The sequence below is a fragment of the Crocuta crocuta genome, unplaced genomic scaffold (genome assembly GCF_008692635.1).
Source record: "Crocuta crocuta isolate KB4526 unplaced genomic scaffold, BGI_CrCroc_1.0 scaffold154, whole genome shotgun sequence".
NCBI classification, from domain to species: Eukaryota; Metazoa; Chordata; class Mammalia; order Carnivora; family Hyaenidae; genus Crocuta; species Crocuta crocuta.
In genome coordinates this window covers 16,881,111-16,896,561 of record NW_027530545.1, presented here as the reverse complement: position 1 = coordinate 16,896,561, position 15,451 = coordinate 16,881,111, and the positions used below count along the sequence as shown (strand labels likewise).

General features: G+C 37.8%; 1 protein-coding gene across 7 annotated transcripts in view; it reads right to left on the bottom strand.

The window, feature by feature from the left end:
* Positions 1–15,451, bottom strand: part of LOC144234466 (uncharacterized) — a 271,734-nt gene that overhangs the window by 43,141 nt on the left and 213,142 nt on the right. Inside the window, exon 9 of one of the 7 annotated variants that reach the window (XM_077767818.1) lies at positions 12,705–12,746. The exons of the other annotated variants lie outside the window; for them this stretch is intronic. The gene's annotated coding sequence lies outside the window, so the exon portion shown is untranslated. Of the gene's footprint in view, positions 1–12,704; positions 12,747–15,451 lie in introns of those variants that run through there. 7 annotated transcript variants of the gene reach the window in all.

Genomic DNA, 15,451 nt, shown 5'->3' with positions numbered 1-15,451 from the left:
GCCTGGAGCCTGTTTCAGTCTGTGACTCCCTCTCTCTCTGACCCTCCCCTGCTCACGCTGTCTCTCTCTCTCTCCTAGAAATAAATAAAAACATTAAAAAAAAAATTTAAAAAAAAAAAAAGAATGTTTTAGACTGAATACAATCCCTATCAAAATGTCTGTGGCATTTTTCACAGTACTAGAATAATCCTAAAAATTTTTTGAACCACAAAAGACCCCAAATAGCCAAAACAATCTTGTAAAAAAAAAAAAAAAAAAAAGCTGGAGATATCATAATTTCAGATTTCAAGTTATAATTCAAAACTATAGTAATCAAAACAGTATGATACTGGCACAAATATAGATGTATTGATCAATAGAACAGAACAGAAAGCCCAGAAACAAACACATGATCATATGGTCAATTACTTTTCAATCAAAGAGGTAAGAAAATGCAATGGGAAAAAGTCTTTTCAACCAATGGTGTTGGGAATGAGCAACACGTGAAAGAATGAAATTGGACCACTTTCTTAGACCATACACAAAAATAAACTCAAAATGGACTAAGGATCTAGAAGTGAGACATGAAAACCATAAAAATCCTAGAAGAGAGCACAAGCAGTAATTTCTCTGACATCAACTGTAGCAACATCTTCTAGATATGTTTCCTGAGGCAAGGAAATAAAAGCAGAAACCATTAGGACTACATGAAAATAAGAAGTTTCTGCACAATGAAGGAAACAGTCAACAAAACCAAAAGACAACCCGAGAGAAGATATTTGCAAATGACACGTCTGATAAAAGGTTAGTATCTAAAATACAAAAAGAACACCAAGAAAAAAAATCAAATTAAAAATCAAGCAGAAGACATGGATAGACATTTCTCCAAAGAAGACATCCAGATGGCCAACAAACACATGAAAAGATGCTCAATATCATCCATCATCAAAGAAATGCAAATCACAACCACAATGAGGCATTACCTCACACTCCTCAGAATGGCCAAAATACAAAACACAAGTGACAACAAGCATTGGCAAGGATATGGAGAAAAAGGAACTCTTGTCTACTATTTGTGGGAAGGCAAACTGGTGCAGTCATTGTGGAAACCAGAATGGAGGTTCCTCAAAAAATTTTAAAAAGAGATCTGCCCTATTGCCTAGTAATCACACTACTAGGTTTTTACCCAAAGAATATGAAAACACTAATTTGAAAGGAAATATGCACCCCTATGTTTCTTGTAGCATTATTATGGAAGCAGCCCAAGTGTCCATTGATAGATGAATGGATAAAGAAGATATGGATGTGTGTGTGTGTGCATGCATTATATATAAACATAATATATATTTTTAAAAGCCACAAAAAAGAATGAAATCCTGCCGTTTGCATCAACATGGATGGAGCTAGAGAGTATAATGCTCAGCAAAATAAGTCAGTCAAAGACAAATACCGTATTTCATTCATTTGTAGAATTTAAGAAACAAAACAAAGAGAGACAAACCAAGTGAACTATAACTATAGAGAACAAACAGATGGTTTGGGGATGGGGATGTGTGTTGTGGGGGTGACACAATAAAGATGGGAATGTGGGGGAGGGGCTGACATGTAAAACAAGTGAAGGAGATTAAGTATACACTTATGATGAGCACCAAGAATTGTTGAATCACTATGTTATACACCTAAAGCTAATATAACACTGTACATTACACTGGAATTAAAATGAAAAACTTCTTTAAAAAGAACTGTTTTAAGGATGGCTCAGTCATTTAAGCATCTGACTTTGGCTCAGGTCATGATCTCACAGGTTCATGAGTTCGAGGCCTGCATTGGCTCTTTGCTGACAGTGTGGCCTCTGTTTTGGATTCTCTGTCTCCCTTCCTCTCTTCCCCTCCCCAACTCGTGCTCACAGAGATGTGCATGTGTTCTCTCCCAAAAATAAATAATAAAAAAAAAATGTTTTACACTGAAGCAAGACTGCCAAATAAACAGAAGTTGGATGCAAAAAAAGTTCTATAAATTTATGTTTTTACCTGAAAAACTACATTTTATTGATCTATTCTTTAAACAGATTAAATATAAGATCTTAAATTTGTCAGCTTTTCATCTGCAGTGTCTTTCAAATGTTATAAATTAATATTGTCTTAGCCTAAGTATCTTGTCTGATCCTAAGATTCAGAAAAAAAATAGAAAACAACTTTTAAGTACTAAATAGTAATCCACCAGTCCATTAGCTTCTTAGATTTCCCTAAAAAGTCTAGTCTTATATCAATTTACAGAAACATTAAATGTACACATGACTTAGTATTTGGTGCATTTTCTTCACTAACATTGATTGATTAACCTGCCTCTTAGCATTATATGCTATGACCAATTCATTTAGTCCATCTCCAAACATAATGAGTAAACTTATAGTTAAAATTTTAATTTTTAATAATTAAATCTAGTTCTAAACTGAAAAATAGGTCAACATCAGTCACTTTTAAGAACACAAACTATCCATAAATCTGAGGACAAACATTTCAGTTTAAGGAAAATGTTAAATTTACGCCTCTTTTCAAGCAAGCTTAAGTAAAACTTTGATTGCAAATAATTCATAGAAATCCTAGCAGGGATATGCAGAGTACAGATACAAGGTGCTGGATTTATTTGAATTCAATTGAGATACAGAATTGATTTTCCTTCCCAGCAGTTTTCTGAAATGTACATTATGGCTTTGTTTAGTTAAACCAGTTATGACACTTGAGCCTCTGAAATGCTAATATACCTGCACCCAGCCTCCAAGCGTGTTGATTTTGCTTCTTTGGTGGAACAAATTTCAATCCCTTTCAGGCAGAAAACTAAGATGAGCAGATATTTGTGCAATGTATATGTTAATTAAAGCACACTGTTCCCTAAGGGCTGGGAAGCAAAGAATGTATTATTATGGGTATTTTAAGGAAGACATTCACTCATATAAATTTCAAGACCAATAGGGCAGGATAGTATATTGCTAGATGGTATAAAGTGGCCTGTTATAATATTTAAAATAAGAAAAAGTCATGCTTTTCAGAATAAATGTGGATGCTTTAATGTAACAGCAATGTGGCTCCTATCAAATATTATATCATGCTGATGGTCCCTGTAAAAGGAGATTTCAAAATGGAGGAAGCAAGCTAGCTAAGAGAGTCTCCTTTAAAATAGGCTCGAGAGACCATAAAGGATTTAGAATTTTTGCACAGCCTCATAGGAGGTCCTATGAGCCCTTAGCCAGAGCTTAACTTCCTCCTCAACATGACAGCTGAATTGTTTGCATTCTTCACTTCAAAAAGAGTGAAGCCATTTGATAAATTTCAATCCTTCACTTGCATATTACTCTAATTTAGCCCAGTTAACCTAGCTCCAATCCCTGTTTTGCATAGAGGAAATAAATGACAACTGTGCTCGTGACCTGTCACCTTTATACCCCTTTTTTGTCTCCCTTAGAACAGGGGTCAGGTTTCTACTTGATGCTGTCTCCCAGATTACAATTCCAATTGCTTAAGTAAATGTTTGCTTAAGTTTTTAGTGAATTCTTCCTTGGTTGACATTTCTTGGTATAGCTGGCAGGATCCAGAGCAATGGATGCTGGATCCTCCTTGCCTGTGTGGACATGAAGACAATGCCTCTAGGGCGCCTGGGTGGCTCCGTCAGTAAAGCGTCCAACTTGGGCTCAGGTCATGATCTAACAGTTTGTGGGTTCGAGCCCCGCATAGGGCTCTGCTGACAGCTAGCTCAGAGCCTGGAGCCTGTTTCAGATTCTGTGTCTCCCTCTCTCTCTTAACCCTCCCCTGCTCATGCTCTCTCTCTCTCAAAAAGAAATAAAACGCTAAAAAAAAAAAAAAAAGACGATGCCTCTGAGAGACCATTGTTCTCTATGCATTTCCAATGAGGGAGGCTCAGAGTTCTGGCTGTCAGTTCTCCTGGATCAGAACCTCCTACTTTTTTCACTTGATGTTCAGGCCAGACTTTATTTGAGCAAGCTAACTGGGTCTCTCCTCACTCTAATGCTGTTCTCCCCTTACATGGGGGAGGATTTGGGTTTCAAGATATTTATTGGTGAGGGGGCCCTGGGTGCCTCAGTTGGTTAAGTGTCAGACTTCAGCTCAGGTCATGATCTCACGGTTCGTGGGTTCAAGCCCACATCGGGCTCTGTGCTGACAGCTCAGAGCCTGGGTCCCGTTTCGGATTCTGTATCTGTCTCTGTATCTGTATCTCTCTCTCTATCTCTCTCTGTCTCTGTCTCTCAGAAATAAAAGTTAAGGAAAAAAAAGATATTTATTGGTGAGTACTCAACTTATTATCTGGTGGTGATGCTTTCTTTCAACTTAAATCCTTTCCAAATCATAGGGAAACGTTTCCTCTATAACAGCCCTAAATGATCAACCTTCTTTGGGAATCCCAGCTAGATTTATGTGTAAAGAATATGGTCCTTCATGTTACAAATGTTTGTCCTATTAGAATCACATTATCCAGGATAATTTAAAGCTTCATTGGCTAAGATGGGATACTTTTGATATCCCCAAATTTTTCTATATGTGCACGATTGGAAAGAGAAAGATTATAAAAATCAAAGCAAATGAGTTGGGAAGCTTATTTTAATTGGCATCTGGAGGCCTCCAACAGAAATACTAAAAAGGTTGCTTCCCTTCAAGGAGTTAACACAAACTGTTCAAAAGACAATTGAGATCTTTTGAGAGGTTTTCAAATTTGACATGTGGGCTGAAGCCTCACAAACTCCTCCTTTTTCCCGACCCATCATTCCTTCCCCTAAGACTCAACACTTCCCTCCTCCTGTTCTCTCCCCATTCTGTTTCCACCCCTTCCTTTCCACATGATCCTCTGTATTCTTAGCAAAACAGCAGATTTTTAAAAATCCATTTAGCTGCCAGATTGTGAGTTTTCTTTAAAATTTCCAAGGCAGGACTGAAGGGGTTCAGAGCATGTTTCCCCAAAATGTGCTACCTTGCATTTGGACTATTTGGGGCTGAAGGAAATGGAGACCCTATAGACTAAACAAATACCTATTGCCTTCCTGTTGGTCCTCATTTTGTGGGGTTTGGGGACTACCTTGGGAGTAACTCTGAATCTCGGGGAGTATCCTCTGCATCTTCTTTAGTACCCATCTTACACCAAAGAGATAGTTCTTAAATATTGCCAGGAATACTTACTGTTTCTCCTGGCTGAAAACTGGAAAGATTTTTTTTTTTTTTTTTAAATTAGCTCTGCAGTCGAATGTCAGCCAGATTGGAAGCTGATATTCAAAGCCTGATGGGAATCTTCTTTAAAAGGCCTTCTCCTGCCAGGGGCAGTAGATGGCTTGAAAAGAAAAGAGGAATATTATGTGTTGGCCCAGTAGAAAAGAAAAGATTGAATGGTATAATTAGATGGGGAGCAGATCTCTAGTTCCCCACAGCCTGCACTTGGCAGTAGAGGATACAGTATACAGGATGTCTCAAGTGCCCATCAGCCCAGAGGTGGTGAAGGATAACAGAGTTGACTGGTGAGCTCATCTGGAGTCTTATTGCAGGGAGGGGAAGAATGAGCATTCATGGAAGGCCGCAAGGCTCACTGCTCACTTTAGGGATTAGAGTTTGAATGGAGCAACCCAACCACAAGGGCTTTGTGGGACAAAGTGATTGCAGAAGTGGAGCTCACAGAAAGAGGCAGCTGTGCATTCTTCTAAGACTACCTGAAATAGAACCAAAGTTGTACCCACTATGGAAATAGAACCTCACAGCTCAACACAAAGAACAACATGCAGACAAAGCACCTGAATATGTATTCAAAAAGTACGTGCATTATGAAACAAAAGCCTTCAAGTAAGCTTTATTTTCAAGAATGGCAAGAGTTATGCAAAGTAAAATAAACTGATTTTGGTGAGAATAAATAAATAAATAAATAAATAAATAAAAGGCCTTCTCCTTTTAGTTAAAATCAGAGCTATGTACCCAGAAGGAAAGAAGCAAATTGAAGATTATGCTAGTGGATCAACCTATGATGGCATTTAAGTTACAACTCAATTCATGGAGGAATTAAAAGCTCTGTCCTTATTTTAGGAATCTTTACAGAAACTAGAAACATAGCTCTGGAAGAAATTCAAAGTTCACCTATTCCTTTACCAATCCCAAACCTGCCCTATTTATCTCAAAAGGCTTGTAAATTATTTGCCTTAGGAAAAGGAAGCCCTTCTTCCAGGAACTTACATTCTTTCTCTGTCCCTTAAAGTTACTCATCTTATCAAGTCCTTAAAATGTAAACACAGCCCACAATCACCTGCGACTGAAGGTGGGTGAAAAGGTAGGGGGAAAGATGCCTATTTAAAACACAAACTTCCAAAAGGTCTCTTGTGCCCAAACTCTAGCATAGCCTCCTTAAGATTAATTCCAGGGAAAAATAAAAATCTTAGAAATCTTCTCCATAAATCAGTAACTGTAAGGTCTTTACATCAGCCTCTGTATCTATCTGTGCATCTGTATTTTACACACACACACACACACACACACACACTCTAATGCTGTAAATGTGAGATATTTTTATACCTCTGAATGGCATTGTTAAAACTAATTTGTAGGGGCGCCTGGGTGGCTTAGTCGGTTAAGCGTCCGACTTTCGCTTAGGTCATGATCTCGCGGTTCGTGGGTTCGAGCCCCACATCGGGCTCTGTGCTGACTGCCAGCTCAGAGCCTGGAGCCTGTTTCAGAGTCTGTGACTCCCTCTCTCTCTGACCCTCCCCTGCTCACGCTGTCTCTCTCTCTCTCCTAGAAATAAATAAAACATTAAAAAAAAAAAACTAATTTGTAAAGAGCTTTATTTAGTTGGTTTCAATGCAAGTACTTGTAACAACTGGGTATTCTAAAACTCTCAGTAAGATAGGAACTAACCCAAATATTTTTCAAGTTCATGTGAACTGAAAAAATATTCAGTATAAAAGCTAGTTTAAATTTGTTGGTTTAATTAAAACAGGCATGTCTTTAGAGTTATCTATGTCAACTATGATGCAAATAAACTTTTATTCTACCTGAATTTACCAGTTTATTAAATGGTTTATCTGTTGCAATTTGTCAGCAAAAATAACATAAAGATGATGGTTAGCTGTTTAATGTCCTGTAAAACTTTTATGACTAATCTAAACATAGTTATAAAGAACAAGTACATTAAATAGATATAAATAAAATTTAAAGTGTTTAACTTTTAAGTGGTCTCCCAAATCTTTTTGGTAACTTAAAACCTTAGAGTTTTGCTAAGTTAGATTAGATAATGTAATTTTAGTAATTATCTGGATCATTTTCTAAACAGGACAAATACTACAACATTAATTACTAAACATAGGTTTATCTACTTTTGGTTTCTTATTACAGTGAAACTAAAACATATTTGGAAATATTAATGATGAGGGAGTGTTGTGCCCGAATCGTGAGTCCCCTGAGACCCCTAAGGAGCCATCGCTGATGCAAGTACATAAGGGTCTTTATTACAAGCTCGAGCAGGGGCTCACCCGTTAACCAGCGCAGCGGCAGCAGGGAGAAGCCTCGAACAATGGCGAGCGGGGTTTTTATGGGGTAAGGGAGGGGGGTGTTACAGTACACACGTTGTACGTTTTGCATCATCGCATAAGCACCGATCATAATTGTACAACACCCATGGTTATAGTTTTGACCATTCAGTATCCGTGAGGCATCGTTACTTTTGGCGGGACCCAATCATGACCTTTGAGAAACCTTTGAAAATCCTTTGAAAATGACCAAGGTGAGCTCAAAGGGCCTACCTGGGGTTTACGCAAGCAGTGAGTGATTGGCTAGTTTGTACAGAGTAACTACTGCAGTTCCCAGCCCTGACTCAGACCACAGGAATGTTACACATTTCTTTTGATTGGCTGATCCGAGGGTGATCCCGAGGGTGATCCTGAGGGTGGCTTCAGCTGAAGCTTTTCCTGGAACTGTGCTACCTGCAGCCCGAGGTTGCTCTTAACGGAGGACTTAATTTCAGGCTCTTCAGGAGCATAAAGCAAGCTGAGGGCTTAGCACAAAGTAAGCACACACACCCCCCCTCCCCCCATATGTGACATTCCTCAGGCACTTCTGCCTGCCCAAGAACAAAGGAAAGGGGAAAACAAATGGTTCATTGATAAGAGATCACAGTCATGCAGGACGCAAGTCTCCATTAGTTTACATATGTCTTACTAAATTACAAGAAAAAGACAATATTATCAATAGCCTAATCTTCAGAGACCTATAGACTCAGTTTCCTGGAGCTCCAATGTCACCCTCTTCTCCATGGTGATATGGAAAACAAAGGCAAGAAAGAAATGGAACGTAAAATTAAATTTCCTTATATATAATATACAGCCCATCGACAAGTACTTGAGGCAAATACAAACTGTAACATTTCTCCAGGAACCCCTTATTGTCCTAATGTGGATGCCTTACTAAAGGGAAGACAACCTTAGCTTGACAGTAGCAAGGACCTTGGCATTTTAGGAGTCCTCTTTAGCATATGAAAGTCTTTCTGGAGGCCTCCCTTTTGCCTTTACCACCCCCACCCCCGCCAACTCAATAATATAGAACCAACACAACCACAGTGCAGCTTTTCCTGCCCATGGGCCCTTTCCCCTTGCTTAAATAAAATCAACTTTTTGCACCAAAGACATATCAAGAATTATTTCTTGGCCATCATCTCTGGACTCCTACCGCTCCAAAACCCCATCACTAATCCTACACTGGAAAAATTTCAAAGGCATATGATTCTAGAAATTATGAAGTATCTTCATAAATTTGTAAATCTAAAGGATGCTGGTATAACAGTTGTTGGGGGGCGGGGGGAGGAAGGTATCCCAAGGCTCAAAATGGTGTCACTTACAAAGTTCCCAGACTAGGACTTAGTACCCAATCTAATTGTACTTTTAACCTCCCCACAGAAATGTGGCAGGAACTGGTCAGTCAGGAATTTTTTGATCAGCACCAGTGACAATCAGTCACAGGAGTCCTCTCCATTCCCCCAAAGGAAAATTAAGTAATCTGCCTGATAAGACCCCTGCCCTTTCCCCTAAAAGGAAAGTGACCTTGTCTAAAATAATCCTGTATTTTCTTCTGTTAATAACTTCCTTGTCCCATCCTCCTTCCTTTAAAAACATCCTATTTTTTTAAGTCTTTTTATTCTTTTTGAAATAAAGTGTACACGTGGGAAGGGCAGAGAGAGAGAGAATTGCCAGCACAGAGCCTAATGTGGGGCTGGAACCCATGAACTGTGAGATCATGATCTGAGCTGAAATCAAGAGTTTGACCCTTAACCAACTGAGTCCCCAGGTATCCCAAAACCTCCCATTTTGTACAACTCCTCAGAACATCTATGTGGTAGGTGAGTTAAGAAATGCCTGTTTAAGAAGTGCCTGATGAAGAAGTGCCTGATTCATGAGTCATTTAATAAAGCCAATTAGATCTTCAAACTTACTTGGCTTTGTTTTTTTAACATATTTGGTGATAGCGGTGGGATCTGAAGTGAACATGCAGCAGCATTTGAAGACGAGAAACACAGGCACGGTATCTGTGAGTCCTTTGAATTCATGGTCTTTCTTATCATTTCAGAGGGAGCTCAGTCTGAGCTCTGCTCTATTTTGTATGTGAGCTCCTGATCTAATTGGCGTTCCTTTACAGGGCGTTTCGGCTTGAGCTCACAGACAATTATAACCAGAGCCCAGCTGAGTTGGCAGTTCTGCCCAGAGCCCAGTCGAGCTGGCATATTTTGCCTCAGACTCAAGCCCTTGCCTTCCAGGCCAAAGTTTCTGGGTGGAAATGTCAGTAAGGTTTCACAGGACAGGTGGTGGTGCTCACAGGGCCTTCTTATGGCCAGAATGCTGGACTGCTAATATATTAAGGCCAATGTTTATATCGCTTTGTGTATATAAAGGCTATTGCTAGTGGGGATCTAGCAGCCCAAAAAACTGCAAAAAAAAAAATGATGTGCATAGGTTTAGTATTGAAAGGTTATTACAGTGCTTGCCACTTTAAAACAGATTCCCATGGGGTCGCCTGGGTGGCTCACTCGGTTAAGCGTCTGACTTTGGCTCAGGTCACGATCTCATGGTTCGTGGGTTCGAGCCCCGCGTTGGGTTCTGTGCTGACAGCTCAGAGCCTGGAGCCTGCTTCAGATTCTGTGTCTCCCTCTCTCTCTGGCATTTCTCTGCTCACATTCTCTCTCTCTCTCTCTCAGAAATATATAAAACATTAAAAAGATAAAATAAAACAGGCTCCCATGATAGGATAAATTGGTCATAGAACATGTTAGATTGATACTAGATTGCTTGCCAACTTCACTTAAACCATGCAAAAAGTGCACTTCACAGTCCCCAACTCAGTAGCACATCCCTTTTGGGTACTGATTTGGCTCCAAAAAACCCAAACTCTTAGTTCCTAGTATATTTGAATTATAAAGATCAAGCACACTACTTTCCCATACACCTGTTTGTCTTATCTAAGAATTATAGTCTCAGAAGTTGCAGAGACCAAGCAAGATAAAATTAAAANACTCAAATTACAGTGGCCATTATGGAGAATGTTCCAATTAGACAAGATTGTTCATTTAAGAAGTACACTTTAAAGTAAGTGTTCCCAAATTAAACAAAATGGAATGCCTATTTTAACTGGTGTATCGAAGCCTCCAAAAGGCTTCAAGAATCCAAAACATTGTCATTAAAAGATTCTTTACAAAGGTTAACACACACACACACACACACACACACACACACACACACAGTACCTGAAACAAAAGTTTGTAAGACTGACATAACTCCTACTTTTCCTTTCTATCCTTCCTTACCTGAGTGCACAGTCTACTAATTTTCTGTCTCAGTTGCCTTTCCACTCTGAAGCAACAGTTACATTTTAAAATAAAACCACTTGAAGTTACAGGATCGCCTCCTCAGATACTTCACTCTTTGGTCAAAAATTAAATAAAAGGCATAGCAAAAACAAACAAACAAACAAAAATCTTAAACCCAGGGAGAATCCTCAGAAGTTGTTGTTGTTGTTTTTAATAGATTACCTCCTGAGCACAGTTGAGAGGGGAAAAGAAAAATTCATGGTATCCCTTCCTTTCCTAATCCAGATTCATTGGTTATTAGCCCCTTTTCTCCTGGGAATAACTATTTCCTTCTTGCAAGTCTTGTTTTACATCCTAAAAACATGATTTGGCTTTCTGCCTGCCTGTGACATGCAGGTTGTCAGTTCTGTATTTGGCTATCTTTAAGAGTGGCTCTAAATTATATAAAAATGGTATCTTTTGCACCCTCTTTGCAAATGTCTTTTGGTCCCACGTGGCTAATACTGCCAGAAATCTTTACTGTTTATCCTGGCTAAAACATAACAAGACATTTAAAAAATATTTAATAGCTCTATAATCAGAATTTGGGCCAAATTAAAAGCTGATATTCAAAGCCAAAGAATTTGTTTAGGTCTTCTCCCCTAAGCTAAATGTACTCAGAGAGGAAAAAAAAAAAGACTCTCTCATAGGTGGATGGGTGTGTCAGTCCTTTCATATTATTTAGGGAACAACCAAATTCTTTGAGAAATTAAAAACAGCTGTTCTTGTTTTACAAATCTAGTCTTTACAGGAGCAGAGACATGGTTCCAAAAACAATTTGAAGACCAATCCTTTTTACCAGTTCCCAAACCTCCCTTATTTATCTCAAAAGGATTATAAGAAAATTCTAGCCTTAAAAGAACAAAAGCCCTTCTACAAAGTGCTTACATTTTCTCCCTATGCCTCTATCATGTAAATATTCAGTGTTCTGCCTGGTCTTCTGCAGGAATTCTTTAATTAGCCCATCTCTTTAAAATGCAAATTTCAGGGATGTAAAAACAAGGGGGGAAAAGCCATTTAAAACTTAACTGGTCAAGGACCAATACAAATCTTGAGTATATTCTCCACAAATATTAACTTATTAATATAACCTTAACTTATATATAATTAATATGTCCGTAACTTATTACACTTACCAGAAAAACAAAGTCACATCCAGCTTTTATAACTAGTAAATTTTGTACCTATTTGTTGGCAGTAATTTTAAAACAGAACCTATAAAGTTTGCATCTATCTGTATGTTGACATTGTTTACATCTGTGTTATAAATGTGTTTCTATCTTCAGATGGTGTTGCTAAAATTAATTTGTAAAAAACATTTAGTTGAAGACAAGCACTTATGAAGATTGGCACTTAACATTTTTTTAATGTTTTATTTATTTTTGAGACAGAGAGAGAGATCACTAGTGGGAGAAAGCCAGAGAGAGAGAGAGAGAGAGAGAGGAAGAGAGAGAGGGAGAGGGAGGGAGGGAGAGAGGGAGAGGGAGACACAGAATTGGAAGGAGGCTCCAGGCTCTGAGCTGTCAGCACCAAGCCCGACGTGGGGCTTGAACCCATGAGCTGTGAGATCATGACCTGAGCCGAAGTCGGATGCTTAACGGACTAAGCCACCCAGGCACCCCAAGATAGGCATTTTAAAACTCATAAAGATAAAAACTAACTCATATGTTTTTAAAGTTCACAAGATCTAAAAAAGATATATATATTTGATATAAAAGGTAGTTTGAAATTGACAGTTTAATGAAAATAGATATCTTATTTGGACTTATCAATATCAAATATGATACAAATGACCTGATGAGGGACTATGGGGCAAGCTGAGGGCAAAGTACAGGTTAACATCACCCCCAACCCAAGTGAGGTAGGTGTAATATTCCTCAGGAGCTCCTTGCTGCCTAAGAACAAAGGAAAGGACAGAAAACAGATAGTTAAACTGTTAAGAGTCTCTATCATTTTATAACTATCTTAGTACAATTACAAACAAACAAACAAACAAAGGACAATCTTATCAATAGCCTAAAGTCCAGGAACTCCCTATTGTCTTAATGTTAATACTTTGCTAGAAGGAAAAACAACCTTAGCTTCACAACAGTGAGGCCTCCAGCAATCTGTGAGTCTTTAGCATATGAAAATCTCTTTGGAAACTTCGCTTTCTACTTTATGACCCCCAAATCCCTGGTATATAACCAATCATTCTTCACAACCTCAGTGCAGCTCTTTCTGTCCACTGGTCCTGTCCTTGTATTTAATAAAGTCACCTTCCTGCACCAAAGACTTCTTCAAGAATTCTTTCTTGCTTCTCAACTCTGAACAAGTAAGTGGAATAAATCAAAAGGTTTGTAGGTAATATTTAAATAGCTACCAAAATATCGTTAACCTAACACCGCAGTTTTGCTGGTTAAATGATATACTGGTTTGATTTTGTTGGAGATCTAAGTCTTTTCCAAGATAAATACTAAAATATTGATTAAACATAGGTTTATATATCTTTCTTATCACAAAGAAACTAAAGATATATTTGGCTCTGATAGTAAAAAAGTTTTCTAAGCATTAAGAGTTATAATAAATATAATTAAAACTTTTGGAAATACTAAGGGAAACAACTCTGTAAGCAAGAAATGTAAGAAATGTTTTTGGGGAAAAAAAAGAGAGGTGTTTTTTGGTAAGAAAGCTATGAGAAATGGGAATACATTTTTGTGGAGGGAAAAGTAAGTAATTTTCTCCTAAAATGAGACTGGTTGTTTATAGAGAAGGAAAACTCAGTATAAAATATAAATGAAAAAGAGAGTTGTAGAAAATTTCTGAGAAAAAGATTTGGAAAAGAATTATGAGTAGTCAGAATTAACACTGAAATAATTGAGTTTTTATATATATATAAAGCTTTTTAACCTGGAATATTCCAAAAGATTTATTAAATAGGTTATTTAATATGTAAAATACATAGAAAATATTGCCAGATAAATAATACTAAGCCTTCTTTACATTATGTTGTAAGATTGGGACATATGTAGATAAAGTCCATTTCTGTTTCTGCAAAATGGTCCCCTCATCAGATTTTTGCCACTCTAATGCCCTTGTGATATGCCAATAATCCGCTTTTGGAAACAAATTAATATAGACAAATGATGGCTATAAATTCAATAAACAGCCAGGACTGTGACAAGCCCAAGACAGCTACTTGATTCTTCCGGGCTCCCTGACAAACCCTATTTTTCAGTTTTTACATTTCTTCACCCACAATACTACATTTAAAATAGACATTTGTATAGAGACTTTTATAACCTTACTCTATTTATTATGTTATCAATTTGTTCTTATTATTGTATACATGTTTTCTAGATGGGCTAAAGTCTTTCTTTGCTATAAGACTGATTTCCATGCAGTAAAACAAAACAGAACAAAATCATTAAAACAAAAGAAAAAGAAAAAGTTTTGGGTGCCTTGGTGGCTCAGTAGGTTAAGTGTCTAACTTCATCTCTGGTCATGATCTAAAATTTCATGAGTTCAAGCCTGGCACCCGGTTCTCTGCTGTCAGCATAGATCAGCTTTAGATCCTCTGTTCTCCTTCCTCTCTGTCCCTTCCCTGCTAGTTCTCTCTCTCTGAAATAAATTTTAAAAAATGTTTCCCACTTGGGGTATATTTTCCATTATCTCTAGTGATCAAGGCACTGAACATACCATAGAAGCCTTAATAAAAACCTTACGGAAGTCTTGAAATTCTGTCGGTACACAACCTTCTACTGATCTGTTGTTGTCTTATGCTTGTATGACCTGCTTCTGTTAATTCTGTAATGTTTTATATTCAAGCTTCATCAACTGGTTAAAAACAGCCTTCCTAAATTCCAATTCAAAAAAGCTTGTCCATCACAGTCTACAGCCTGGTAACTTGATATTCTAAAACAAAGACTCCCCTTGTACCATTAAAAGCTACCTTTCAAGTGCTTCTGACCACTGACACTGCTGCCAAACTAAAAGATGCTAGAGACCTCTACACCAAATTGACAAGGAGGAGAATTAACTAATATCAAGGTGGGGACTTCCTCCATCCAGGACATGAGATCAAGACTTCATACTTCAACTAAATATAAAACCCTTTCTCTTTCTTTTCCTCTGGCATTGGCTAAAAATGATGGCAACCTCAAGAGTATCTCCCAGACCTCTATGAAAGGAGGAAGGTAACCTCTTTTATTTCAGGCTAGAAAAAAAAAATTCTAACTGTGCCTTTAAATTTTCACAAGAAAAATAAGACATCTCATTGGTCACTCCCCCAAATTCACATTGTTGACTTAAAAAGGAAAGTTTTTTTAGCAGGTTCTCATTTTCCTGGTTAGGGATAAGTGAAAATGAGCTTATGATCAAGAATTTCTCCTTAATTCTTAAAATTATTACAAAATCTTCTAAAGCAATAGCAGCCTAATAAAAATCCTTAGTCTCTCTGGCCTAAGTTGTGCTTAGTAATAGAATAGCTCTTGATTACCTTTGAACTCAGCAAGGAGGGGTCTTGGCTGTGTCCAACACTACCTGCCATGCCTGGATTAACCATGCTGGGGAAATTAAAATTCAATTACATAGGAATAAGCCACTTGGCTTTAAAAAGTTA